Genomic DNA, 27,159 nt, shown 5'->3' with positions numbered 1-27,159 from the left:
GGCTAATGACTGGCTATGGCACTGATGGGGTGCTAAGAGGCCTGATGGGAATAGAAAAGCATATAAGGTACATTCAATATCCAATCAAATCAAATGTTATTTGTCACATGCTTCGAATACAACAGATGAAGACCTTACCGTGAAATGCTTACTTACAAGCCCTTAACCAACAATGCAATGTTTTTAAAAAGTAAGTAAGAAAAATGTGCTAAATAAACTAAAGGAAAAATAGTAACACAATAAAATAACAATAACGAGGCTATATACAAAGGGTACCGGTACCGAGTCAATGTGCAGGGGTACGGGTTAGTCGAGGTAATTGAGGTAATATGTACATGTAGGTAGCGGTAAAGTGACTATGCATAGATAATAGTCCCGTGTAGCTCAGTTGGTAGAGCATGGCGTTTGCAACACCAGGGTTGTGGGTTCGTTTCCCACGGTGGACCAGTATGAAAAAAAAAATGTATTCACTCACTAACTGTAAGTCGCTCTGGATAAGAGTGTCTGCTAAATGACTAAATGACTAAAATGTAAATGTAACAATAAACAGAGAGTAGCAGCAGCGTATGTGAAGAGTGTTAATGTGTGTGTGGCGTCAACATGCGTGTGTGTGTTGGAGTGTCAGTGTAGTGTGTGTGTGGTTAGAGTCCAGTACATTGAGCCTGTGCAAGAGAGTCAGTGCCAAAAATAAGAATAAATAAAAAAATGGGGGTCAATGCAAATAGTCCGGGTAGCCATTTAATTAACTGTCCAGCAGTCACATGGCTTGGGGGTAGAAGCTGTTAAGGAGCCTTTTGGTCCCAGACTTGACGCACCGGTACCGCTTGCCGTGCGGTAGCAGAGAGAACAGTCTATAACTTGGGTGGCTGGAGTCTTTGAAAAATGTTTAGGGCGTTCCTCTAACACTGCCTGGTATAGAGGTCCTGGATGGCAGGAAGCTCGGTCCCCGTGATGTACTGGGCCGTACGCACTACCCTCTGTAGCACCTTGAGGTCAGATGCCGAGCAGTTGCCATACCAAGCGATGATGCAACCAGTCAGGATGCTTTTGATGGTGCAGCTGTAGAACCTTTTGAGGATCTGAGGTCCCATACCAAATCTTTTCAGCCTCCTAAGGGGGAATAGGCATTGTCATGCCCTCTTCACGACTGTCTTGGTGTGTTTGGACCATGATAGGTCCTTAGTGATGTGGACAACAAGGAATTTGAAGCTCTCGACACGCTCTACTACAGCCCTGTCGATGTAAATGGGGGCGTGCTTGCCCCTCCTTTTCCTGTAGTCCTCCTTCCTATAGGCTCTCTTATCATTGTTGGTGATCAGGCCTACCACCGTCGTGTCGTCAGCAAATGTAATGATGGTGTTGGAGTCGTGGGTGAACATGGAGTACAGGAGGGGACTAAGCATGCACCCCTGAGGGGCCCATGTGTTAAGGGTCAGCATGGCGGATGTGTTGTTGCCTACCGTCAGGAAGTCCAGGATCCATCTGCAGAGGGAGGTGTTCAGTCCCAGGGTCCTTAGCTTAGTGATGAGCTTGGAGGTCACTGTGGTGTTGAACGCTGAGCTGTAGTCAATGAACAGCATTCTCACATAGGTGTTCCTTTTGTCCAGGTGGGAAAAGGCAGTGTGGAGTGCAATAGAGATTGCATCAACTGTGGATCTGTTGAGGTGGTATGTGATTTGGAGTGGGTCCAGGGTTACTGGGATGATGATGTTGATGTGAGCCATGACCAGCCTTTCAAAGCATACACAGACGTGAGTGCTACAGAGCGGTAGTCATATAGGCAGGTTACCTTGACGTTCTTGGGCACAGGGACTGTGGTGGTCTGCTTGAAACATGTAGGTATTACAGACTGGGTCAGGGAGAGGTTGAAAATGTCAGTGAAGACACTTGCCAGCTGGTGAACGCATGCTCTGAGTACGCGTCCTGATAATCCGTCTGGCCCTGCAGCCTTGTGAATGTTAACCTGTTTAAACACATCAGCTATGGAGAGCATGATCACATAGTCGTCCGGAACAGCTGGTGCTCTCATGCATGGTTCAGTGTTGTTTGCCTCGAAGCGAGCCTAGAAGGTATTTACAGTGGGGGGAAAAAGTATTTAGTCAGCCACCAATTGTGCAGGTTCTCCCACTTAAAAAGATGAGAGAGGCCTGTAATTTTCATCATAGGTACACGTCAACTATGACAGACAAATTGAGAAAAAAAATTCCAGAAAATCACATTGTAGGATTTTTTATGAATGTATTTGCAAATTATGGTGGAAAATAAGTATTTGGTCACCTACAAACAAGTAAGATGTCTGGCTCTCACAGACCTGTAACTTCTTCTTTAAGAGGCTCCTCTGTCCTCCACTCATTACCTGTATTAATGGCACCTGTTTGAACTTGTTATCAGTATAAAAGACACCTGTCCACAACCTCAAACAGTCACACTCCAAACTCCACTGTGGCCAAGACCAAAGAGCTGTCAAAGGACACCAGAAACAAAATTGTAGACCTGCACCAGGCTGGGAAGACTGAATCTGCAATAGGTAAGCAGCTTGGTTTGAAGAAATCAACTGTGGGAGCAATTATTAGGAAATGGAAGACATACAAGACCACTGATAATCTCCCTCGATCTGGGGCTCCATGCAAGATCTCACCCCGTGGGGTCAAAATGATCACAAGAACGGTGAGCAAAAATCCCAGAACCACACGGGGGGACCTAGTGAATGACCTGCAGAGAGCTGGGACCAAAGTAACAAAGCCTATCATCAATAACACATTACGCCGCCAGGGACTCAAATCCTGCAGTGCCAGACGTTTCCCCCTGCTTAAGCCAGTACATGTCCAGGCCCATCTGAGGTTTGCTAGAGTGCATTTGGATGATCCAGAAGAGGATTGGGAGAATGTCATATGGTCAGATGAAACCAAAATATAACTTTTTGGTAAAAACTCAACTCGTCGTGTTTGGAGGACAAAGAATGCTGAGTTGCATCCAAAGAACACCATACCTACTGTGAAGCATGGGGGTGGAAAATCATGCTTTGGGGCTGTTTTTCTGCAAAGGGACCAGGACGACTGATCCGTGTAAAGGAAAGAATGAATGGGGCCATGTATCGTGAGATTTTGAGTGAAAACCTCCTTCCATCAGCAAGGGCATTGAAGATGAAACGTGGCTGGGTCTTTCAGCATGACAATGATCCCAAACACACTGCCCGGGCAACGAAGGAGTGGCTTCGTAAGAAGCATTTCAAGGTCCTGGAGTGGCCTAGCCAGTCTCCAGATCTCAACCCCCTAGAAAATCTTTGAAGGGAGTTTAAAGTCCATGTTGCCCAGCGACAGCCCCAAAACATCACTGCACTAGAGGAGATCTGCATGGAGGAATGGGCCAAAATACCAGCAACAGTGTGTGAAAACCTTGTGAAGACTTACAGAAAACGTTTGACCTGTGTCATTGCCAACAAAGGGTATATAACAAAGTATTGAGAAACTTTTGTTATTGACCAAATACTTATTTTCCACCATAATTTGCAAATAAATTCATTAAAAATCCTACAATGTGATTTTCTGGAGAAAAAAATTCTCATTTTGTCTGTCATAGTTTACGTGTACCTATGATGAAAATTACAGGCCGCTCTCATCTTTTTAAGTGGGAGAACTTGCACAATTGGTGGCTGACTAAATACTTTTTTCACCCATTGTATTTGCAATAGCTGTAAAGAGTTAGGGTGTCACGCCCTGGCTCTGGGACTCCGTTATGTTGAGCCAGGGTGTGTTGTTTCTATGTGTTTTGTGTTCTAGGCTGATTATCTAGCTCATGTGTTTCTGTGTTGGCCGGGGTGGTTCTCAATCAGAGGCAACGAGTATCAGCTGTTGCTTGTTGTCTCTGATTGGGACCATACTTAGGCAGCCTGTTTTCCACAGTGTTTTGTGGGATCTTGTTCCGTGTATGGTTTGTGTCTGTTACCTAGGACTTCACGTATCGTTTTGTTGTTTTGTTTCGTGTGGTGAATCAAATTAAAAGTATGTTCACTCATCACGCTGCGCATTGGTCCACTTCCTCCAACGATCGTGACAGAAGATCCCACCATAACTGGACCAAGCAGCGTTTCCAGGAGCCAACGCCAGAGAGGACTCTAATGGATATCAACCTCGACTGGGTCAAGACGTGTGAGGAGGAGAGAGGTTGGACTTGGGAGCAGAAGATGGAGAGTCTGGCGAGAGCCATGGAGGCCATAGCCACGGGGGAGAGACAAACCCAATACATTTTTAGGGGGGGGGCTCACACCGTGGACGACGGGGCTGCTGGAGGCAGATAAGGGGCGAGTTAGTGGACGAGGAGAGAAGGCCACCGGGTTACGGGAGCCATTGGCGAGTAGAGGGAAGGAAAATGTAGAGGCACGGCGAGAGGTACTGAGGTGTGTTGCCAGTCCGGTCCGGCCCGTTCCTGATCCCCGGGTAAGGCCAGTGGTGTGTGTTCCCAGTGTGGTCCGGCCTGTTCCTGTCCCTCGCACCAAGCCTGTGATGCGCGTCGCCAGCCCGGTCCGGCCTGTTCCTGCTCCCCGCACCAAGCCAATGGTGCGCGTCGCCAGCCCGGCCCGGCCTGTTCCTGCTCCCCGCACCAAGCCAATGGTGCGCGTCGCCAGCCCGGCCCGGCCTGTTCCTGATCCCCGCACCAAGCCAATGGTGCGCGTCGCCAGCCCGGCCCGGCCTGTTCCTGCTCCCCGCACCAAGCCTATGGTGTGCGTCGCCAGCCCGGCCCGGCCTGTTCCTGCTCCCCGCACCAAGCCTATGGTGTGCGTCGCCAGCCCGGTTCGGCCCGTTCCTGCTCCCCGCACCAAGCCAGGGGTGCGCGTCGTCAGCCTGGTCCGGCCCGTTCCTGCTCCCCGCACCAAGCCTGTGGTGCGCTTCGTCAAGCCCGGTTCGGCCCGTCCCTGCTCCCCGCACCAAGCCTGTGGTGCGCGTCGTCAGCCCGGTCCGGCCCGTTCCTGCTCCCCGCACCAAGCCAGGGGTGCGCGTCGTCAGCCTGGTCCGGCCCGTCCCTGCTCCCCGCACCAAGCCTGTGGTGCGCGTCGTCAGTCCGGCACAGCCCGTGCCTGGGTCACCGGTGCCTGGTCAGGTACCGGAACCGCCTCCGAGGAGGAATGCCCACCCGGCCCTCCCCTGTTCGGTTTATGTTTGGCGCGGTCGCAGTCCGCGCCTTTGGGGGGGGGGTACTGTCACGCCCTGGCTCTGGGACTCCGTTATGTTGAGCCAGGGTGTGTTGTTTCTATGTGTTTTGTGTTCTAGGCTGATTATCTAGCTCATGTGTTTCTGTGTTGGCCGGGGTGGTTCTCAATCAGAGGCAACGAGTATCAGCTGTTGCTTGTTGTCTCTGATTGGGACCATACTTAGGCAGCCTGTTTTCCACAGTGTTTTGTGGGATCTTGTTCCGTGTATGGTTTGTGTCTGTTACCTAGGACTTCACGTATCGTTTTGTTGTTTTGTTTCGTGTGGTGAATCAAATTAAAAGTATGTTCACTCATCACGCTGCGCATTGGTCCACTTCCTCCAACGATCGTGACATAGGGAGAGAACAGACTCGAAAGTCAGACATACAAAGGTCAAATAAAGTGTACCTTACAAGAGTTTAGCCTGGGTATCCGACCTGTATGTACTGTCATTCCACTCCTTGACACTCTTTGTAAAGAGGTACATTTTGGTATTTGAACCGGTTCCGGTTCCGGTTCCGGTGGCATGCATTGAAACTCATGGCTGTCTTGTGGCTTTCTTTTGCAAAATAACTATGAATTAACAGACTTATTTTCAAATAACTGTCAACATATGACATCATATGGGACATTCACTGTATTACAAGGAACAATATCAGGTCTATTTTGCTCCAGTAGCTGGCATATTCTGTCCATTCACAAAAAAATGGCGGCTCTCAACACCCAACAACAGAAAGAGGCCACTACTATCCGAGAGATTGTTCATGAAGAAATTACCTCTTTCCCCGACTTGCAATTAAAACCGATAAATGAATCTCTTGCACTGCTAAGTTCTAAAGTGGATACCTACTCAACTGAAGTGGAAAGTTAGGAGACAGCAGCCAATGTTACAGAGGGGCGACTCCATGACCTGGAAACATCCCGAACCAAGCTAGAAGGGGAAATCAATATCCTAAAAAAGAAATTAGAAAATCATTCCTTTAAATTCAATGTGTGTGTCACAGGACTTGAAACTGGTGTGGAAGCGGGCAACCGAACTTCCTTCATGAGCAATATTTTCTATGAACTGTTTGAGCAGGAGACGCTGGGTCCCATGCCGCTGATAAATATTGCGGGGTCCTCTCCGAAACGGATCTCAGTGCATGATTGTATGAATCCCCAGTTTTGAAGTCAAACGGCAAATTGTTCAGGGGTACTGACATTCATTGCCTTCAGAAAGTACTCACACTCCTTAACTTCTTCCACATTTTGTTGTGTTACAGCCTGAATTTAAAATTTATTAAATTCAGATTTAGTTGTCACTGGCCTACACACAATACCCCATAATGTCAAAGTGGAATTATGTTTTTCGAAATTTTTATAAATTAATAAAAAAATGAAAAGCTGAAATGTCTTGAGTACATTCAGGAGTAAAAAAGTGCTTAAGAAGTCACATAATAAATTGCATGGACTCACTCTGTGTGCAATAATAGTGTTTAACATGATTTTTGAATGACTACCTCATCTCTGTACCCCACACAGACAAGTATCTGTAAGGTCCCTCAGTGGAGCTGTGAATTTCAAACATAGATGCAACCACAAAGACCAGGGAGATTTTCCAATGCCTAACAAAGAAGGGCACCTATTGGTAGATGGGTAAAAAAAAGTAGACACTGAATATCCCTTTGAGCATGGCAAAGTCATTAATTACACTTTGGATGGTGTATCAATACACCCATTCACTACAAATATACAGGTCTCCTTCCTAACTCAGTTGCCGGAGATTAAGGAAAACGCGCAGGGATTTCACCATGAGGCCAATAGTGACTTTAAAACAGTTACATAGTTTAATGGCTGTGATAGGGGAAAACTGAGGATGGATCAACATCATTGTAGTTGATCCACAATACTAACCTAAATGATAGAGTGAAAAGAAAGGAGCCTGTACAGAATAAATATATTCCAAAACATGCATCCTGTTTGCGATAAGGCACTAAAGTAAAACTGCAAAAAATGGCTGTGGCGGTCACGAAATGTCGTCAGCCGGTGATTGTCAAGCAAATAACTGTCGGTCTCACGGTAATTGACCGTAATTAACATAAACACATTTAGCATCTCCTGGCTTCCACACATAGCCTACAAGCCACTGATGCTGACCTTTGGAACATCTACATTTAAAAAAGTCTAATAAATCCATGTAATATAGCCTACACCTTCACAATAAATCCATTATTTATTTTAGACAGGTCTAAAGAAGCATGATATGAAGAAAATGTATATTTCAGAAGAACAGAATAGCATACTCTGAGTTGTCATTATGTTAGGTCCTGATCTGGCTATGCCAAATGGCTGTGGGCTACACTAGTTCATTTAGCAGACAAGATTTGCTTAGAATTCCGTGGCATTATTTTATAGTATTGTGATGTGTGATTTCGAAGGAGTCAGGCGCAGGAGGGTAAATCACAGAATAACAGGATTTATTCCGAAATACAGAGTTACGCAGTAATGCGTCAAAACACTCCAGTGTGCAAAACAGGCACACTGGAAACAACAAGGCACACAGGAAAATGTCCCGGCGATACAAAATACAAGGAGCTCCACTGAGCTTCTCTATCCTCCACAATAAACAATCACACACAAAGACAAGGGGGCAGAGGGAACACTTATACAGGTACTGATGAGGGGATATGAACCAGGTGTGTGTAATAAACAAGACAAAACAAATGGAATGATGAGATGAGGAGAGGCAGTGTCTAGAAGGCCGGTGACGACGAACGCCGAAGCCTGCCCGAACAAGGAGAGGAGGCAGCTTCGGAGGAAGTCGTAGACCACTACAATGCACACGGTGGAGGTAGTGTCTGGACTTTCCACCGTGGTTGAACCAAAGAAACAAATAGACACCTACCCTGACACTGTCGCGACCACCCGTGAGAACCCTCTGCGGCCATGAAAAGGTGGGGTTGTGTAGTGCTAACCAGGGAAGACCTAACACAACATGGAAATCAGGAGACTCAATAATAAAAAAGGTGACTTGCTCTCTATGGGTCTCGTGCGTAACCATAGTGACTGGTGCTGTAACTTCCCTAACGATCCCAGACCCTAATGGTCGACTGTCCAGTGCTAGAGTACGATACTCCAGGGCAAAGTCCTGCACGGTCCTCGTCCCCTGCCTCAGGTGGACCAGCCGCTCGCCCGCCTCTCTACCTTTGGGCATGTGATCGAAGACGGCCCTTGAAGAGGCGAGCGAACTCCCCGTAGTTGTCCAACGCGGCTCATCCTTCACTCCAGACCGCGTTGGCCCACTCCAGGGTTTTCCCCGAGAGGCAGGAGATGAGGGCGGACACCTTCTCCCGCTCCGATTGAGCCGGGCTGATGGTCGATAGATATAGATCCAGTTGTAGGAGGAATCCCTGGCAGCGGGCAGCTATCCCGTCAAAATCCCTTGGTCGGGATATATGAATCCCTCTTGGTGCTGGGGTGTGGGTGGCTGGATCCGGTCGCTCAGCTGGTCCCGAAAGATCGGGTCCTCTCCTCTCCAGGCGTTGGACGACCTGGAGAACCCGATCCATCGCTTCTCCCAAGCTGGCTAGCATCGTAGAATGCTCCCGGACCCGCGCCACGACTCCAGACATGTGCTCCTCTCCTGCTGACTCCATGAACGGGTGTGTGATTCTGTGATGAGTGATTTCGAAGGAGTCAGGCGCAGGAGGGTAAATCACAGAATAACAGGATTTATTCCGAAATACAGAGTTACGCAGTAATGCGTCAAAACACTCCAGTGTGCAAAACAGGCACACTGGAAACAACAAGGCACACAGGGAAATGTCCCGGCGATACAAAATACAAGGAGCTCCACCGAGCTTCTCGATCCTCCACAATAAACAATCACACACAAAGACAAGGGGGGCAGAGGGAACACTTATACAGGTACTGATGAGGGGATATGAACCAGGTGTGTAATAAACAAGACAAAACAAATGGAATGATGAGATGAGGAGCGGCAGTGTCTAGAAGGCCAGTGACGACGAACGCCGAAGCCTGCCCGAACAAGGAGAGGAGGCAGCTTCAGAGGAAGTTGTGACAAGTATGAAGAATACAATTGAACAAAGCTGAATAAAATAGAAAGGATATTTTCTCCGAACGATTTGAGGGAGTGCACACATGCAGCTATTCTGGGTGGAGCGGTTAACAGAGAAATAGGTATTCCTATATGCTTAATTTAGAGTTATGAATGTAACTTTAGCTGTTCTACAAATGTTGGGCTATATGTTTTAAAGCTGCATGATGCGACTCTAATGAGGATTTGAAAAGAGTTGCTTGAAAGGCATGAGCTCTGCTTAGTTTTTTTGCGCAGGCTACATCAGCCACTCATTCACAATCTGACAAGCACTTGATAATGCCTAGAATTTCACGGTGGCATCCCCTTTGTGTGGCCGTAACGCACCCTAAAAAGATCCATGCCTTTTGCGGCCAGTGGCGGTTGTGCCCTTCTCCCTGAGTGCTGCACGCTCCATCACGTGATCAGGTCTTTCTCACAGGCTACAGCTGAAGACAGACATATCGGGGATGCAACTACGCATGACCTTATCCAATTCCGAGGTACATTTTGAAGATATTGGAAGAACTGTCCACATTTACCTTTCGTCAGCCAACAAGATGAGAAGGCATAACGAACAGCAAAAGCACTAGCCTATGTCAATCTACTATCCCCATAGTAGAAAAGTCAACCTATTCTATTCTGTGCGAGAAATAAATAGTCCAAACATAGTCTGGGACAGTTGTGGGATGTGATAGATCCCAAATTAATACAACCTTTTTTACGCAATGTGGCTGATGCAACAGATCAGATCAGTTTAGCTTAAAATGCTGATAAACTATTAGGCTATTTCTTCACATTATAAGCACAGCAATGCGCACATGGTAGTAGGCTATAAGCATGAATGTTCAATTAGCGGAAAACACCATTATCAAAAGTGACCGCAAATGCAATTATGCATGTAATGCTTTTATTATAAAGGTGCATTTTTATGGTGAAAATGATCTTCCCCAAAGTTGAAACTCACGCGCTGCTTATGTATGCCAGTTAGGCTCTACACCCCTTGTAAAGCGGATTAATGTGCTTAATTTTAAAAAGTAATTTGGCCACTTTAGTTGTGATACAAACCTTATTAAAACATAAAGGCCCAGGGGCTAGGCTAGACTATGATTAGAAAAAGTCGCAAAAGAAAGGCATTGTTTCTTATGCTGGGCATCATTCACAAGTGATAATATATAATTCACAAGTCGTAGGCTAATATTGTCACCCATTAGACTATTCTTGATTTAATCTTGTCTTTACATATACTAAATAATATATATGTGTGACATTTGTTTTGATTTAGAATGGACCATTATCATGCTCCTGTATCGAAACAGGGACAGCGGGAAAAAATACATGTCATCTATGCACTTAAATAGCGAATGGAGGACGCTTTTCCCCGTGGTTTATTTTCATGCCAGCCAGGTAGGCTATACTCCTGTTGTAAATATAAGCAATGTGCTTAATATTGGGAAAGTTGAGAAATAAATATAGTAGGCCTAGCCTATAGAAAGCTGATGGGATCCTCCTCTTTTTAGTAGAGGCCATCAGGTTTTCTCGCGCAATTGCATAACCTATAGAAATGTTGTGCAACATTAGCATGGGCTCTCATGAAGTGTTTGATTAGATTTTTGATTACATTTGCATTGATGTCAGAGTGATTAAAGGGAAAATAGAGTGCTGAGTACCAGGCAGTTAGCAAGTTTGGTAGGCTACTAATGACCACCAGCAGCATCAGAGCTTGGAGACGCCTAATTACTGTGACTAAACGGTCACATGGAATTTGACTGCCTTCATGACTCGTGACCGCCGGTGTGGCGGTAATATGGTCATGGCAACAGCCCTAGCCATGCATCCTCCGAAACACGACCCTGCCAAGCCGCACTGCTTCTTGACACACTGCTCGCTTAACCCAGAAGCCAGCCGCACCAATGTGTCGGAGGAAACACCATACAACTGGCGACGTGTCAGCGTGCATGCACCCGGCCCGCCACAGGAGTCGCTAGAGCGCGATGGGACAAGGACATCCCGGCCAGCCAAACCATCCCTTAACCCGGACCATGCTGGGCCAATTGTGCGAACCCGGGTCTGTAGTGACGCCTCAAGCACTGCGATGCAGTGCCTTAGACCGCTGCACCACCTGGGAGGCCATGTATGAATACTTTCTAAATGCACTTAAACAATGTAAACTACGCTTTGGTCCTATTATTGCTCATGCTGTTTCTATTTGGCGCAAAATTGAAAAACTATGTAACTGGTCCAAATGTGGAATCCATACCATTACTGGTATCATGGACAGTAATGGTTTGAGAACATTCCAAGACTGGAAAGATAGATACACATTACCAGGCAACTACTTTTTTCTATATTTACAATTTAAGTCAGCTATGCTGGCCTATGGAGTCCCTTGGGAAACCCAACTACCAAACCATCCAATGATAGGATATATAAATAAATTATCTGGACTCCCGAAAGGACTGATCTCGATAATATACACTGAACAAAAATATAAATGCAACATGCAACAATTTCAACGATTTTACTGAGTTAAAGGAAATCAGTCTGATTTAGCTAATTCTATAGACACCAAATGAGTCTCCAGAGTTAACCAACCCTGTGAACGGGTTCGATAACTTGTAATTTTAAATTTTAACAGTGAAGTTAGGTAAATTGGAAGCTTGTGGAGCGGGGCTTTGTAAAAAAAAGTGTGCAATGATGTGATCTATATTACTTTAAAGAGGTCCAGACAACCTTTTGGTAAAGAATACAGTGATGAGTAATAAAACTCCTGTGATAAAACGAAGGGCGCTATGATAAACGGCATCCAGGGGTTTAAGAGTAGTGGCAGCTGCACTTTGATAAATAGTATCACCATAAACAGGAACTGGTAGAAAGGTTGACTGCACAACCTGCTTCATGCTGACTAGATAGAGTCAAGATCTGTATCTGTAAAAAAAAGCCCTCTTTAAAGCTAATTCATATGTTTTTTTTTTAAACGTTAAATCGTTGTCAATCCAAATACCAAGGTATTTGTATGCAGGGACTCGTTCGATTATAGAACCATCCGATGAGTGAAGATGTAATCCATCTGAGACAATCTTACGAGAACTTGAAAACAACATGTATTTAGTTTTGCCCGTATTAAGCACGAGTTTTAAATCAGTAAAGGCTTCCTGCATAGGACTGTAGCCTGGTCACAGCCAGGTCAGCCATCGGCGCAATTGCGTACATAATAGGATCATCAGATTGACCAATAGCATTTATACAAATAGTGAAAAGAGCAGGTCCTAGTATCAACCCCTGCGGAACATCTTTATGTGCTTCAAGAAATTCAGACAATAACGATGGCCTGAGTTCTGTCACTAAGATAATCATGAGACCATGAGCAGGTGTCAGAGCCCAGGCCAATCAAGGACAAATTGTTCATTAAAATAACATGATCAACAGTATCAACCGCTTTTGACAGGTCCACAAACAAGGCAGCACAATTCATTTTAGCGTCCAAAGCACTGACAATATCATTAACAACTAATGTGGTTGCTGTGATAGTGCTGTGCCCTGGCCTAAACCCAGATTGATTTATATTCAAAATACCATGCTCAGATAAAAAAAGAGTGAAGATGCTTATTTAGCTAGACATGGAAGCCTGAAGATGGGACGATAATTATCAAGATCACTACTATCTTCACCCTTATGGAGTGGCAGCACATAAGCTGTTTTCCATACTTTTTGAATATTTCCTTAGATTTAAGATATGGGTTACTGAGCCAGCATGAGGGGGGCAACAGACTTGAGATAGACCCAGTTCCAATTGGTCAGCCCCTGTGGATGTATTGGTATCAATAGCAATTAAGGCATCAAGGACTTATTTTTCTGTGAATTGCCAAAATGCAAAAACTTTACTACCATTCTGCAAAATTCCACAATCAACATTTAGCCCACTCTTAGAGATAATAGGGTCAGACGCTCTTTCAAAAAGATAGCCCGCTGAAAAAAATGACGATTAAATGCATCAATGATTACATTTCTGTCCGTAATGGGGCCAGAGTCTGAATGAATAGGCGTGTTGGGAAACATGGTTTCCGGATGGGGAGGGAGGATGCGGGTGGGTGGATGAGGACTGAGATTTGGGATTATCTTTGTATGTATTTCTCTGAAAAAAAAGAAGATAAAACGAAATAAAATGTTAGTCACAAAAAAAAAATGGTAATGTTTGGCATGAGTGGTAAGGAGTGGAATGACAGCACAAACAGGTCTGGTACACAGGCTAACAAGAGTGTAAATGAACAGTCAATGAGACTGCCTGCAGTTTACATTGGCATGGGTGGTGGTGCAGTGGTGGCAGTTATGAGTATAGAATACTTCTATATCCTCCGAAGAGCACAACAAGAACAAACCAGAACCAACAAGATTAAACATAAATTCCTCTTTTTCGAATGTCATGCATTTTGTGGTATTTTCATTTTTGTCATCCATGTAAAACAAGTAGGCCTACAGTATGACATATGCATCAGCAGTGTAGCTATTATTGTGTGATAACCATAATGTCCAATAAATGCAAATTGACTTCATATTCAACACATTTTGTTATGAACGGAATGCATCTCTGGTAACTAGTTTGTAGATCTTTTGTTGATAAACAGATGTATAGGACTGCCCATAGACACAGCCAATTGGTTTCTCCCTATTGCTTGACTGATGAGGCCCCTATGGATACACAAAGCATCTAGCTCCTCTTCCGCTGCAATATCCCAATGGCAAAGCAGACAGCATCTACTCCGCTCATCGAGGCCAATGCCAACAATTAGTCTGAATGGGAGCAGGCTGAGGAATGAAGTTCATCAGACAACATGTACAGTATGTTTTGCTTTGTGGGTCATGGTGGTTCAATGCAACTTGGTCATTACTTCAACTATGAGTCAACTGCATGGCAGTCACCTTCCGGCAGTTTATCTTAACAGCTGATTCTGGGTGCCCAGATTGCTTTCCAGTTCTGTGCTTGACACCAAGAGTCCCCATCAGAATCTGTCCATGTGAATGACAATGCAGTATAACTGAAATACAAATGTTTACATTGACACTGACTGCTTTCACATTGACAGTAGGCATGCATTACCATTGGGTGGCCATGAAAATTCATAAAGATGGATGGACCATGAAGGAAATATCCTAAACACTTGTATAAACAATACAAATGACTGGAGAGCAACAGTAGTTTACAGCTAAAATATATTGGTGCAAAAGCATCCCCATATTTTGAATATTCAATTCACTGGCAATCTTTATCGAGTGAGAGCGAGATGGCAATAAGTAAGGCAAGAGGGTTGCCTACTGTAATCCCTAACAGAGTACATTGTCTCCAGCTAAACCTCAGCTATGCATTGGAAGTGAGCAATTAATTGTGAGATTTCATAAGGTCAGATATGTGTGGCTAATAGTGTGGCTGCAAAATTTATATGAAATACCGTCAAGCCATACAAGCCACAGGAAAAGCAGACATACAAAATCAATGCATTGCAGGTATGTTTTTGCAGAGAACATTTATGTAAGACAATCTTTCATACAGAGACATTTAGCCTCATCTTGAAAGCTCTGCATGACCTTACTCTGTCTGTGCTCAGGTTTGTGCTGTTGCCAGGATACTATTTCCTATGGCAACACTTGAGCTGGCGAGGTGAGCAGCAGTGGACAGAACAGACGCACTTGTGTCTCCGACCAGAAGTCCATTATGTTCAGATACCGGTGACACAAAGTAACTGAACAATTATATCTAAAAGCTACCCGAATGCTCTCAGCTGAACTGTGACAGTATGAATAGCTATTCATCCCAATTGTAAACCAAATAATCAAACATTTCTAGATGAAATCACTTTATCCAACTTTAAAATGTCAGACAACTTTTCAGGAAAATGTATATAATGATGATTCAGGAAATGTGCACCCAGAGGTGGCCCCAGGATCGAGTTTGGGAAACCCTGCATTAGAGGACACTGCCACCATTTGTTACCCTATCCTCCAATGTGTACATGGATAAACTGAGGATAATATTCAATAGAAGATGGAGTTTCATCAGCTTTGAATAGGGGAACAACAGTAACTGTGTAAGAAACTTTATTTCTCAGAAAATAAATGCTTTGTCTGCGATTGTACTGGGAAGGTGGATCTTGTATAGGACGATTCCACGCCAGCGTAGGCCGAAAATATTTTTGGTATCTCAGATTGTTCTGGCAATTCTCACATAGTAACTTCATCGGGAGAAAGGATGTTTGACATGCTTTTTACATTTGTATCACAAACAATTTTTTTGAAAATCATAATGAAAGTGGCCATTTTAGGGCCTTTGTAGACCTATACATGCCTCCTGTAAGACCCTATGATCTGTGAACCGTACATGATATAGACAACATCTTGGGGTCAATATACTCCTTATAGTGTGCTCTAAAATATGGAGTATGTCTTGAAAGCTAGTTTGAAAAAATCGAACATATATTTTATGGAAAAGATGGATCATGCTGCCTTGTTGACAACATAACCGAGCGGAGCAGATTACTGTTCGATTTGAGCAGGGCCCCCACCGCTTTTGCCCATTCACGTCATGGTTCATAGACCAGTGCACCGCGGCTCAGGTTAATAGAATTCCATCAATGAGGAGCAATCGATGTGGCTCGGTTATGTTGTCAACAAAGCAGCATGATCCATCTTTCAGAAACATATAACATCTCTTTTCCATAAAATATACTGTATGTTTGAATTTTCAAACTAGTTTTCATTGGGAAGGCAGATACAGCGTTTTATCAAAGCAATCACTTTTGCATGTGAAAACACAGAATCCTACTCATTACTCCACGAGCATAACCTACAACACTTTTGTTTTGAGCAGACTTTGCCGTTGGCCAGAACGGGGCAGCCGGCTCATGCCTGGGGGCAGCCAGGTTCCAAAACAAATGCAATCACTTTTCACCCGGTGCAAACTATGCCTACCCGAGCGCACGGGCCAGATTAATAGAATCCCATCAGTTCAAAGTGGAGAGCAGGAATCACAATACCTCCCATGGTCGTTGAACGTCCGCCCTCCCCAACTGTGAGGATGGAGAATGTCAGGGCAAGTGGGCTGTGTTCTCATCTGGCTGTGATGGAAACTCTTTTATGGGCTTTGCCACCCAGACTGTGTCCTTTTGATTAGCTTCCATGACACATGTGTACAAAATGTGTGCAAAACACCCACCACCTCTCACATTGTGGACAGTTTACCATTGTATAATCACAATGCCACCTCCAGACCGTACTTCAGGATGAGTGATGAGTGGGATTTCGCTCAGAGTGATAGGCCTCAAAGGAACGTTCTAATCTGATTTCAAATGGACTTTGAGTCAGACCCATAATCTATGTCCCCTAAAGATAATGATCCATAGACCATGGGAATCAGGAAATAGGGCATTTTACAGCAAGGATAGGGGTTTTTGTCCAAGGAAATTGGTGATTGGGTGTCCTCATAAAATCCCAAACAAGTATGGGTTATGTGACAAAGCAGGTCAATAAGATTGTATTAGGAAACTATAGTTGTTGTCTTGTAAACACCCCCAGGTCATGGTTCTGCTTGATAATGCTCTCTCACAATTCATAGATTTCTTCTGATCTCTCTAATACTTGTGAATGGTACATGCAGGGATGGGCATCAATTACAAAACACAACTACAAAATACCCTAAAGACCAATGTATCAAAATCAAATATAAGATACTTTTGCAAAGTATTGTATTTAAATAAAATACAGTGAGGGAAAAAAGTATTTGACCCCCTCTCAAGCAGAAAGATTTCTGGCTCCCAGGTGTCTTTTATACAGGTAACGAGCTGAGATTAGGAGCACACTCTTAAAGGGTGTGCTCCTAATCTCAGATTGATACCTGTATAAAAGACACCTGTCCACAGAAGTAATCAATCAATCAGATTCCAAACACTCCACCATGGCCAAGACCAAAGAGCTCTCCAAGGATGTCAGGGACAAGATTGTAGACCTACACAAGGCTGGAATGGGCTACAAGACCATCGCCAAGCAGCTTGGTGAGAAGGTGACAACAGTTGGTGTGATTATTCACAAATGGAAGAAACACAAAAGAACTGTCAATCTCCCTCGGCCTGGGGCTCCATGCAAGATCTCACCTCGTGGAGTTGCAATGATCATGAGAACGGTGAGGAATCAGCCCAGAACTACACGGGAGGATCTTGTCAATGATCTCAAGGCAGCTGGGACCATAGTCACCAAGAAAACAATTGGAAACACACTACGCTGTGAAGGACTAAAATCCTGCAGCGCCCGCAAGGTCCCCCTGCTCAAGAAAGCACATATACAGGCCCGTCTGAAGTTTGTCAATGAACATCTGAATGATTCAGAGGAGAACTGGGTGAAAGTGTTGTGGTCAGATGAGACCAAAATCGAGCTCTTTGGCATCAACTCAACTCGCCATGTTTGGAGGAGGAGGAATGCTGCCGATGACCCCAAGAACACCATCCCCACGTCAAACATGTAGGTGGAAACATTATGCTTTGGGGGTGTTTTTCTGCTAAGGGGACAGGACAACATCACCGCATCAAAGGGACGATGGACGGGGCCATGTACCGTCAAATCTTGGGTGAGAACCTTCCCTCAGCCAGGGCATTGAAAATTGGTCGTGGATGGGTATTCCAGCATGACAATGACCCAAAACACACGGCCAAGGCAACAAAGGAGTGGCTCAAGAAGAAGCACATTAAGGTCCTGGAGTGGCCTAGCCAGTCTCCAGATCTTAATCCCATACAAAATCTGTGGAGGGAGCTGAAGGTTCGAGTTGCCAAACGTCAGCCTCGAAACCTTAATGACTTGGAGAAGATCTGCAAAGAGGAGTGGAACAAAATCCCTCCTGAGATGTGTGCAAACCTGGTGGCCAACTACAAGAAACGTCTGACCTCTGTGATTGCCAACAAGGGTTTTGCCAATAAAAAATGGTCTGACGGTGAAGTGGACATACTCGGTATTCATATCCCGAAAGAAAGAAATGATCTCACTACAATAAATGTTAATAAAAAATTAGCAAAAATAGAAAAGATCTTGTTACCATGGAAAGGAAAATACCGGCCTATTTGTAGAAAAATCACCCTGATTGACTCATATCCCAATTTGCTTATGCCTTGCCTACACCTAGCGACTTGTTTTTTAAATGATATGAGCAAAAAATATTAAATGTTATTTGGAACGGCAAGCCAGACAAAATTAAACAGGCCTATTTGTGTAATGAATATGAATTCAGAATTGGCCCAGCGTCGTCCGGGTTAGGGGAGGGTTTGGCTGGCCGGGATGTCCTTGTCCCATCGCGCTCTAGCGACTCCTGTGGCGGGCCGGGCGCATGCACACTGACACGGTCACCAGTTGTACGGTGTTTCCTCCGACACATTGGTGCGGCTGGCTTCCGGGTTAAGCGAGTAGTGTGTCAAGAAGCAGTGCGGCTTGGCAGGGTCGTGTTTCGGAAGACGCATGGCTCTCGACCTTTGCCTCTCCCGAGTCCGTACGGCGGTGGCAGCGATGGGACAAGACTGTAACTACCAATTGGATATCACTAAATTGGGGAGAAAAAGGAGTAAAAAGTAACCAAATAAATTACAAAATAGAACAGACCTCTCACTAAAGGCTTCAGTCATACAAAAGTTATACTTCAATCCAAACTGGTTCTCTAGCAGATTAGTAAGAATGTCTCACCCCATGTTCAAGAATGGCCTTTTTCCCCTTTATTCAGATTACAACCTCTCACTTTCAGTTATTTGAAATGAAATAATCTAAAAAATATAGCTATTTTTAAAACAAGCCATAGAAAGTTGTTTGCAATTTCAGTTTAATCCACCAGAAAAGACAGAACAAATATTACAGCAAATATTATTGTTAAACTCAAATATACTAATTGATTTAAAAAAAAAAAAAAAATGAAAGAAAAAGAAAACAGTATAATCTTTGTAAATTATATCATAAATAGGACTGGTGGAGTTATATCACACATGCAGCTAAAAAAAATATACGGAAATGTCTGCTCTACTCAAAATTACAACCAAGTAATTGCAGCATTACCGCAAAAATGGAAGAGGCAAGTGGAAGCGGGAGAGAGTATGGAACTTGTCTGTCGGCCCTGCATTAAAGACCAAAATTGGTTAAGGAAAATGTTGATAAATAAAAAAGTATACCAGTTTAACATTTGCCATATAGATTGCAAAATAGTTGGGAAGACATTTTTGAAGTACCGATTCCATGGCACATGGTTTATGAACTGATACACAAAATGACGCTGGATTCAAAACTTAAGAGTTTTTCAATTTTAATTATTATACAAAATTCTTGCAACCAATAGAATGTTATATACACTGAACAAAATATATTACTGAGTTACAGTTCATATAAGGAAATCAGTCAATTGGAATAAATGAATTAGGCCCTCATTTATGGATTTCACATGACTGAGAAAACAGATATGCATCTGTTGGTCACAGATACCTTTATAAAAAAGGTTGGGGCGTGGATCAGAAAACCAGTCAGTATCAGCGCAACACATCTCCTTCGCATAGAGTTGATCAGGTTGTTGCCAAGGCAGCAGCTACTTTTCCTGGGGTCCAAACATATTAAAGCACTTGCATTACATATAAAATAAAATATAAAACAGTACATCATATGACATTATTACACCACTACCTATCTACAACACAAAATGTTTAATACCACCATACAACAATATCACAATGTGTGCGTACAATGGCTTGTGAAAGTATTCACCCCCTTGGCATTTTTCCTATTTTGTTGCCTTACAACCTGGAATTAAAATTGATTTTTGGGGGGTTTGTATCATTTGATTTACACAACATGCCTACCACTTTGAAGATGCAAAATATTTTTTCTTGTGAAACAAAAGAGAAATAAGACAAAAAAACAGAAAACTTGAGTGTGCATAACTATTCACCCCCCCTTGCATGGGTGTCCGAGCTGTGTGCTAGTATTCCAAACAGACAGCTCGGTACCTCTTACAAAAACAAGCAGTGATGAAGTCAATATCTCTTCCACTCTGCCCTGTTCTGAGCCAACTGCAATTTTCCCAAGTCCCTCTTTGTGGCACCTGACTGTAAGCATGCCAATTACATTGACGGAAGCCACAATCTAACTACAATGTTAAAGATGATCTACCCCCCGAACAAAAAAAAAACGTTTACAGAAACGTATTTCTTGCTATGACTGAGATATGTTGTTATTTATCTACCTTAGTTGAATGCACCGTCACTCTGGATAAGTGTGTCTGCTAAATGACCAAAATGTATATGTGAAAATTAACAATGGCAAAGCACACTGGCTATTGTCATTGGCCTTGTTTCGGGGGCGGAGCTCATTAGAGTAATAGTCAGCATGCTTTGCAGTTGTTCATTTTTACATATACATATATATACACGTATTTAGACCCCATGGGTTTCTTCACATTTTATTGTGTTACAAAGTGGGATTAAAATGGATTTAATTGTCATTTTTTACCAACAATCTACACAAAATACACTGTAATGTCAAAGTGGAAGAAAAATTATATTTTTTTTAAAAGATGAGTAATAAATACATAACTAAAATAGTTGTTGCATAAGTATTCAGTCCTTTGTTTAGGCAACCCTAAATTAGTTCAGGAATAGAATTTGGCTTATCAAATCACATAATAAGTTACATGGACTCACTCTATGTGAAATAATAGGGATTTACATGATTTTTGAATGACTAACCCTTCCTCTGCCCCCCATACATACAACATCTATAAGGTCCCTCAGTCAAGTACTAAATTTCAAGCACAGATTCAACTACAAAGACCAGGGAGCTTTTCGAAAGCCTCATAAAGAAGGGCAGTGATTGGTAGATGGGTAACAATAACAAATAAGACATTGAATATCTCTTTAAGCATAGTCAAGTTGATAATTATGCTGTGGATTATGTATTAAACCACCCAGACACATCAAAGATACAGTCTTTCTTCTGAACTGAGCTGCAGGACAGGAATTAAAATGCACAGAGATGTTACCATTGGTGATTTTAAATCAGCTACAGAGTTCAATGGCTGTGATGGGAGAAAACTGAGGATGGATACATTGTAATGACTCCACATTAATGACCTAAACGACAGAGTGAAAAGAAGAATGCAAATATACAGAATAAAGATATTCCAAAACATGAATCTTGTATGCAACAAGGCACTAAAGTAATACTGGGAAAAAAACACAGCAAAGGAATACACTTTTTTGTCCTGAATGCAAAGCCTTATGTTTGGGGCAAATCCAACACAACACATCACTGAATAACTGCCTTCTTATTTTCAAGTATGGTGGTGGCTGCATCATGGTATGGTTATGCTTGACATCGGCAAATACTGGGACGTTTTTCCAGGATAAAAATTAATGGGATGGAGCTAAGCACAGGCAAAATCCTAGAGGAAAACCTGATTCAGTCAGCTTTACACCAGAGACTGGGAGAGGAATTCCCCTTTCAGCAGGACAACAACCTACAACACAAGGCCAAATGTACACAGGAGTTGCTTACCAAGAAGACAGTGAATGTTCCTTTTTTTCTATTTTATTTTTTAACAATACAAAACATCCACAACATCACTCCTGCTCACACCCCCATCTCCAGTGCCCGCATCACTCTCTGCCACATGGCCTTAAACTGTACCACTTTGTTTCTCTCCGTCACCCATGCACTTTACATGTTTAGATAATAAAGCATTTGACCTTTCCATTGTGTTAACAATGGAGGATTGGTTGATTTCCAGTTTTTAAGTATACGTTTTTTTCAAGATGATTGACGCGAAATGTATCGTCCAACCCATCGGGTACGTCACTGCTCCCTCATATGCCATGTCTTGAAATATGCAGACAGACGTATTAAAAGTACATTTACATTGTAATACTTCTGACAGCCAACTTTCTAACTCCACCCATAACTTTTGGACTTTATAGCATTCCCAGAAGTCATTGAGTCATTGTTAGTTTTACACTTAAGACATGACACTGCTGTTGTGCTGTAGAATTTATGAATTTTGTCTTGTGTAATTCATTTTTATACATTAGTTTATACTGGATTGCGCGAACATTTTTGTTAACTGTAATTTCGTTAGTTATGTTCCAACATTTCCTCAATCTTGTGCCAATAGTTTATATATTTTACTAAGAGTTGTCAGTTGGATAGGCTCTCTGCAAGGTTTTGTATATCTTACCTATCATATGAATATCATTTTCTGACTCAAATAGGATTCCCCTCAAGATTGCTCTGATGTCCAAAAGATTTTAAATCAAAATTTCTTGATATGAAACTTTTTGGTTGCATGTATTTGAAAATAACTACATTGTCCAGTCCAAATGTGCATTTTAATTCTGTCATGGAAATAAATGTATTTCCTATTATCAAGTCATTTACAGTTTCTATGCCTTTAGTTTTCCATGTAGACCAATTTATCGGTGAATTCTGAAAAGCTATTGTTCCATATCTGTTTTTAGGGAGTGATATTGGTTCTTGTAGAATACATTTCATTTTCTTCCATATTGTTATAGTGTTCTTAACTATGAAGCAGTGGCGGTCGGTGCCTTTTAAGATGAGGGAGGATGATAAAAAAAAATATGAGCATGGCCTTATTTCTATTACAGAATATTGGATGACTGACATTCATATTCCATTCATATTCCATTCACCCAGCTCAATGTAACATCGATAGGTTTAGGCTACTACACTACCGGTCAAAAGTTTTAGAATACCTACTCATTCAAGGGTTTTTCTTTCTTTTTACTATTTTCTATATTGTAGAATAATAGTGAAGACATCAAAACTATGAAATAACACATATGGAATAATGCAGTAACCCAAGAAAGTGTTAAACAAATCAAAATATATTTTATATTTGAGATTCTTCAAATAGCCACCCTTTGCCTTGATGACAGCTTTGCACATTCTTGGCATTCTCTCAACCAGCTTCACCTGGAATGCTTTTCCAACAGTCTTGAAGGAGTTCCCACATATGCTGAGCACTTGTTGGCTGCTTTTCCTTCACTCTGCGGTCCGACTCATCCAAAACCATCTCAATTTGGTTGAGTTCGGGGGATTGTGGAGGCCAGGTTATCTGATGCAGCACTCCATCACACTCCTTTTTGGTGAAGTAGCCCTTACACAGCCCGGAGGTGTGTTGGGTCATTGTCCTGTTGAAAAACAAATTATAGTCCCACCAAGCCCAAACCAGATGGGATGGCGTATCGCTGCAGAATGCTGTGGTAGCCATGCTGGTTAAGTGTACCTTGAATTCTAAATAAATCACAGACAGTGTCACCAGCAAAGCACCCCCACACCATAACACCTCCTCCTCCATGCTTTACGGTGGGAAATACACATGCAGAGATCATCTGTTCACCCACACCGCGTCTCACAAAGACACGGGGGTTGCAACCAAAAATCTCAAATTTGGACTCGTCTAATGTCCATTGCTCGTGTTTCTTGGCCCAAGCAAGTCTCTTCTTATTATTTGTGTCCTTTAGTAGTGGTTTCTTTGCAGCAATTCGACCATGAAGGCCTATTTCTCCACTGAACAGTTGATGTTGAGATGTGCCTGTTACTTGAACTCTATGATGCATTTATTTGGGCTGCAATTTCTGAGGCTGGTAACTCTAATGAACGTATCCTCTGCAGCAGAGGTAACTCTGGGTCTTCCATTCCTGTGGCGGTCCTCATGAGAGCCAGTTTCATCATAGCGCTTGATGGTTTTTATGACTGCACTTGAAGAAACTTGTTGCATATTTGAAAATAACTACATTGTCCAGTCCAAATGTGCTTTTTAATTCTGTCATGGAAATAAATGTATTTCCTATTATCAAGTCATTTACAGTTTTTGAAATGTTCCGTATTGACTGACCTTCATGTCTTAAAGTAATGATGGACTGTCGTTTCTCTTTGCTTATTTGAGCTGTTCTTGCGATAATATGGACTTTGTCTTTTACCAAATAGGGCTATCTTCTGTATACCCCCTACTTTGTCACAACACAACTGATTGGCTCAAACACATTAAGAAGGAAAGAAATTCCACAAATTAACTTTTAAGAAGGCACACCTCTTAATTGAAATGCATTCCAGGTGACTACCTCATGAAGCTGGTTGAGAGAATGCCAAGAGTGTGCAAAGGTGTCATCAAGGCAAAGGGTGGCTACTTTGAAGAATCTCAAATCTCAAATATATTTTGATTTGTTTAACACTTTTGGGTTACTGCATGATTCCATATGTGTTATTTCATAGTTTTGATGTCTTCACTATTATTCTACAATGTAGAATGTAAAAATAAAGAAAAACCCTTGAATGAGTAGGTGTTCTAAAACTTTTGACCGGTAATGTACATGATACTCACATTGTCCCTGTAGCCATCATGAGGTTGCTAAAACCTAGCCTATGAATGAAAGTTTATAACGTAGAGAATGTTGAGTAATCAAGGTGACAGACAGTGACACTTTCAATACCGCCTTGCACACTCTTGCCTGCATCTAGCTGATCTAGGGAGTAATCATTAGTCCAACAGTTGCAAATGTGCATTTTTATTGGACAAATTCAGGTATTTTTATCCCTGTTTCGTTCCGTTTGCTTCCATTTAAGAAACGTTTTTCAACAGAATTGGCGGAATGAATACACCCCTGATCACACGCAGACACAGTTCACTTTCATAGCAGCCACATAAAAATAGCATGATCACGTTGCTCGTTGTATATATAATTCCTTCTCGCAACTATCTACGCGCTCTCCTCCTCTCACCTTTTCCCTTCGCTTGTGGACTTCAGTGCATAACACATCAGCTGTCTGTGACCAGGCAAAAAAAACTTTCCAAGCCAAACCTTCATATCATGACCGCTATAACCGCTACACACAGCCTACATCGTTGTCACATCATAGTCAACATAGTTACTAGAACTAACGGATTAGTAAACCCGCTAGCTACAATCATGCAGTACAGTGTACAGTCAGAAAGCAGTTTAGCAGTTACACTGGTGGGCCCCAGTAGCAATAAATTAATAAAACCAAATGCTTACCTTAACTTGGAAGAGTTCCAGTGTTGGATAGCCATAGTAAGCTAGCTAGCATAGCATCCCTATCTGTTTGAGCCGGGTGTTTGAGTACGCTAAACTAGCTAGCTGCATTCACTAGCTAAGTGAAAGTGAAAGTAAAAAATAATACAACCAAATATAGCTCTCTCTCTCTCTCTCTCTCTCTCTCTCTCTCTCTGTTGCTTCTCCTTAATTTTGGAACAAATTCATTTGTTCAAAACTGTTCAACTATTGTATTTTTCTCTCTTTGAGTCAACTACTCACCACATTTTATGCACTGCAGTGCTAGCTAGATGTAGTTTATACTTTCAGTACTAGATTAATTCTCTGATCTTTTGATTGGGTGGACAACATGTCAGTTCATGCAGCAAGAGTTCTGATAGGTTGGAGGACCTCCTCCGGGAGTTGTCACAATTACTGTGTAAGTCTATGGAAGGGGGTGAGAACCATGAGCCTCCTAGGTTTTGAATTGAAGTCAATGTACCCAGAGGAGGACAGAAGCTAGCTGTCCTCCGGCTACACCATGGTGCTAACCTACAGAGTGCTGCTGAGGCTACTGTAGACCTTCATTACAAAACAGTGTGTTTTAATCAATTATTTGTTGACATGTGAATATATTTAGTATAGTTTTATCTAAAAAGGATAACTTTTTTAATGTTTCACTATTTAAAAAAAAATTTAATTCACTGAGGAGGATGGTCCTCCCCTTCCTCCTCTGAGGAGCCTTCGCTGCTATGAAGTTGTTGATGTTCTTAGCTTTATCCTTTGAAAATAGACATGTGAAAAAACTCTGGGGATGAGCATGATCATTTTCAATATGTACCCACTGTTCCTCTTTAGTGCATTTAACTTAAATGTCGCAAGTAAAAGCCCTGGGTTGCGAGCTAATACAATTCCAAGTCTGGAAGGTTAAAACCACCCTCAGACTTATGAAGATGTAAAACTTTCCTTTGTATTCTATGAGTTTTATTTGCCCATATAAAGTCTGTTATGACCGAGTATACTTTTTGTAAGAATGTCTTCGGTGTGGTAAATGGTATTACAAACAATAAATACAAAAACTTTGGGAGCCATACCATTCTGAAGAGGTTTATTCTACCAGTAAAATACAGTATACGGGAAGATTGTTCCATTTAATTAGATCTGCTTTCATATTGTTGAGTAATAGGATAAAGGTATCTTTACATACACTACATGACCGAAAGTATGTGGACACCTGCTCGTCGAACATCTCATTCTAAAATCATGGGCATTAATATGGAGTTGGTCCCCCCCTTTGTTGCTATAACAGCCTCCACTCGTCTGGGAAGGCTTTCCACTAGATGTTGGAACATTGCTGTGGGGACTTGCTTCCATTCAGCCACAAGAGCATTAGTGAGGTGGGGCACTGATATTCGATGATTAGGCCTGGCTCGGAGTCGGCGTTCCAATTCATCACAAAGGTGTTCAATGGGGTTGAGGTCAGGGCTCTGTGCAGGCCAGTCAAGTTCTTCCATACCAATCACTACAAACCATTTCTGTATGGACCTCGCTTTGTCCACAGGGGCATTGTCATGCTGAAACATGAAAGGGCTTTCCCCAAACTGTTGCCACAAAGTTGGAAGCACAGAATCATCTAGAATGTCATTGTATGCTGTAGCGTTAATATTTCCCTTCACTGGAACAAAGGGACCTAGCCCGAAACCATGAAAAACAGCCTCAGACCATTGTTCCTCCTCCACCAAACTGTACAGTTGGCACTATGCATTCGGGGAGGTAGCGTTCTCCTGGCATCTGCCAAACCCAGATGAATCAGTCGGACTGCCAGA

Source organism: Coregonus clupeaformis, chromosome 17, assembly GCF_020615455.1.
Source record: "Coregonus clupeaformis isolate EN_2021a chromosome 17, ASM2061545v1, whole genome shotgun sequence".
In the NCBI taxonomy this organism is placed as follows: Eukaryota; Metazoa; Chordata; class Actinopteri; order Salmoniformes; family Salmonidae; genus Coregonus; species Coregonus clupeaformis.
The sequence above is the reverse complement of the archived record's forward strand: the minus strand, read 5'-3'. Positions refer to the sequence as shown.